Source organism: Apis dorsata, unplaced genomic scaffold, assembly GCF_000469605.1.
Source record: "Apis dorsata unplaced genomic scaffold, Apis dorsata 1.3 scaffold_935, whole genome shotgun sequence".
NCBI classification, from domain to species: Eukaryota; Metazoa; Arthropoda; class Insecta; order Hymenoptera; family Apidae; genus Apis; species Apis dorsata.
This window is the reverse complement of record NW_006264045.1, coordinates 337,649-341,927: the sequence shown is the minus strand read 5'-3', so window position 1 is coordinate 341,927 and position 4,279 is coordinate 337,649.

Genomic DNA, 4,279 nt, shown 5'->3' with positions numbered 1-4,279 from the left:
AATGTTATTATTATAAAATTTTTTATTTTTATTATTAAATATTATATAAATATAATATATTTATATTATATAATATTATATAAATATTATAACTATTTATTATATTTTTTTATATATTTTTTTTATTTATTTTATTATAAAAAAAGTAATTCATTTTAAAATTATCTATTGCATCAAAAATCATCAATAATATTAGTATCTAATCTCTAGATTTCAATTTAGAAACTTAAAAAAAATCAATTTATTGTTTATGATTTACAATTTATGATTATATTATTATTTCTATAACATATTATAATCCATATACTATTCATTCATATTCACTACTTTCTTTTCTTCTTAAGAAAAGAAGGTTCTTTTCTTCTTTTCTTCTATTAATCCTATTATATTTCGCAATTTGATTATATATCAAAGATCCACTAAATATAAAAATCAAGACAAAAATATCTTTTATGTTTAAATTATGTTTAAAAATTTAATTTTATTGTTATGATGTAGAATGCTTGTAAGTACAATTATTGAATCTAAATAAATTTAAAAATTTTAAAATTGAAAAATCTAAATTTTATGTTTCACATTATACAATATATATATATATATATATATATATATATAATAAAATAAAAATAATAAAATAAAGATTATTTCATCCCTTTTACACTACATTAATATCTTATATTTGTATATATAAATCATTCTAAAATTATGATTTTGATTAAATAATCGAGTTAATAATCGAGTAATAATAAAAATTTATAAGATGTTTCATAACATTTTTTATAATAAGTAAATAATTTAATTAAAGACAATCAACTTTTAAATAAAACTTATATTTAAAAACTTAATCATATATTACTTTAACAAATATGTTACGTATCCGAAAAATTAAACAATTTATATTAAAATCAATTCATGAAAAATCTTTCGAATAATATAAATAATAAAACGATTACATTTTAAAAATTCTTAACATTGTAACTCTTTTTCGAATTGATTTTAAATAATAAAAACTTATAATCTCCAACTTTGAAACAAGTTTACATATGTACAATAACATGTGCCACAATCTGAAATCCCGGAGGTGGTAATTTCCAGGAATCCCGGATCTCTGAGCGCGGCCTCGTCCGCGCTTTCTTCGCGGATGCGTGCGTCAGTTTCCAGCTCGTAAACATACGGGAGTCCGCTTCGATTGCCTTCACCTTCGCGGCTCGACCACGCTCCGTTGTAGAAAAATATCGTTGGATCCGGTACCCGGTCGGACAGGTACCTGTCGCGCACTACCTCCGCTCGAGCTCTGATCCTTTCGTCTCTCTTTGCTATCGCTCGTTCCAAGTATATCAGGTATATCAGGAGGGGGTCTCCTGTTCGAATTGACGTTGATCACCGATCGAGACTGCGTTTACGCAATCCATGTCGGCTGGAACAACCACTAATTTCGCTCAATATTTTTTTTTTTTTTGTTTCGCAAATGTAACAAGTGACGCCCACGTTCAAAGGACTTCGGTGAATGGGGAGCTTTAGTTTGATTTCATTGGACAACATCATATTGTTTATATTGGCGCTGTATCGATATTATTGTTTATGCAAGATGTAAAATTGTATAAAATGTAAATTTATATTTCGATTTTATTTTTGTATTTATATTTATAAAAATATTTGAATTTGCATAATTATATATATTGCTTAAGCTGCTCAAAGATATTTTCAATTACTAATACCTGAAAAAAGATTAGGACGAAGCTAAAAACTTTTTATAACTATATACAAGATAGTATTATTACATTATATTATTACATTATTATTACATATATTATTACATTATATTATACAAGATAGAAATTTTGTCTTTTTTTAATAATATTAAAAAATATTTTAAAAGATAAAACCTAAATATAGAATATAAAAATGAAAATATTTTTTTAAATAAAATGAAATTTTTTATTTTTCATTTACAGAATATCATTTTCTATAAAATATTATTTAGACAAAAATATTTAATTATTTTTTAAATTAATTAATTTTTTTACTTATAAAGTTTTATATTTTTATCAATATATTGATATTTTATCAATATCAATTAAAAATGTATTAAAAAACTATTCTATATATAAGGAAATAAAGTTGATTTTTATAAGTCTTTTATATTTTCAATTACAAAAAATTAATAATATTAAATGATATTAAATTAATATCGTATAGCTACTTTTTTTTTTAATTGCTTTTTTCGAAGTTTTCAGAATTATTGATGTTTTTTTTTCAAATAATTATATATTTCTTTCTATTGTAACATTTAACTCAAATATTTGAAAAAATTCAAATATATTCAAATATATAAATGAAAATTAAATTTAAAATTTGTATCTGAGAAAAACATAGATTTACAAAAAATATAAATTTCACAATATCTATAAATCCGTAAAAAAAATATTTTTAATATAAAAAACATGCAAATAATTTAACATAAAATTTGCAAATTTATAATCCTTATATTAAAAATTGTTCACAGATTAAAGTTTACTTTTATTTATTATTGCAATTAAATATAAATGAAAAAGAAATCTTTAATATTTATATCTATATTGTAAAGTATAACATTTTGATAAAATTCAATTGTCTTAAATTATTTATATTCGAGATATCTTAGAAAACATATTATAAATAATATTACATATAAATACTATCATCATCAAATTGCATCCTGATCAATACAATTCTTATTCTACTTAAAATTTTTACCAGAAAAATGAATCCGATTAAAAATAAGAGAAGCATTTCGTCGACTAAGATGATACGTAAGTCCTACAAACGAGACGCGCATCTTCTAATTCTCTGTGCTTCTTCAATTTATCTCCATTACGTAGCCGATCAATTTAATTCATTGCGCTATCCCGTTCATTGACTTCTCAATTCACTGATGCATCGCTTTGAGGGTTTCAAAGTTGCAATTCGCTGTAACATAGTTGTACGCAATTCGCGATTCTAACCAATGACAATAGAATAGTTCGATTCTATCTTTTTAACTATTTATCAAATGATAAAAAAAAAAATACAAGATTTTAGAAAATAGTTTATCATATTTTTTATATATACATCTTAATACTTTAAATGTGTATTTTAATATTTTAAATTTCTTTCATTCTTTAAACAAATTACACAAATATTTTTAGAATATTTTTAAAATATTCTGTACATCCCAATTCTAATATGTCTTTTACTCTCAATAAATAATTTCATCAAAATATTATTTCTTTATAAATACTTACATATTATTACATATATTATTATATATATTATTACTACATAGATAGTTATATATAAATTGAATGAAATATTTTTAATTTATATTTAGAAATATTAAAATATGAATGATTGTGTTATTTAAACTGTTAATACATAAATACAATGTTTTTATAATTTATATCAAACAAAATCTAAAAAAATTTTAATTTCAATTTTCATTTATTCCAATCTTCAGCAATCATTTTTTCATACAATCCTTGAATCCCAATCACACAATGTATATCTTTTAAAATCTTAAAACTTGAAAGTAAAAATAATGCAATATTATATAAATAAATAAATAAATAAATAAAAATAATTATAAATAATAAAAATAAATAATAAATAAATATATAAAAATAAAACTTTAAATTAAAAATTGAATGAAATAATATATCGAAACTACTTCTATTATTGTATATAAATAGATCAGCGAATCTTGACAGAGGTTCATAAACATGTCCCAAATTTTTGTATTTGATTTTAAATATTTATATATATATAATATTTTAAAAATATACATATATAATATTTTAAAAAAATTCTTCAAAAAGAAATTGACAAAGTCTTTTCATATATCAGCATGAATTAAACATTAATTCATAGAAAATATTAGAATATAAAAAATATTCATATATAGATATTATGCATTATGCATAAAATAATTTTCCTAATAGCAATGCATACATAATAATTTTATCTTTATATTAGTATAAAAAAAAAAGGATATTATTTTTCTTTATGAATCAATTAACATTTATCAGAAGAAAACAAAAACATAATACATTATTGATAAAAATATTAATGATTAACAAATAATTAACAAAAATTATTGATAATACATTTTATAATTAAAAATTAGAAATGAAAATTAGATTATTAATTTTTTTTCTTGTAAATTTTATTAAAATAAAAATTGATATTGATATTTATAACAGTAATTTCTAAATAACAAAATTAACAGAAAATTCTATATGTTTAAAACTAGGAAATTAATTTC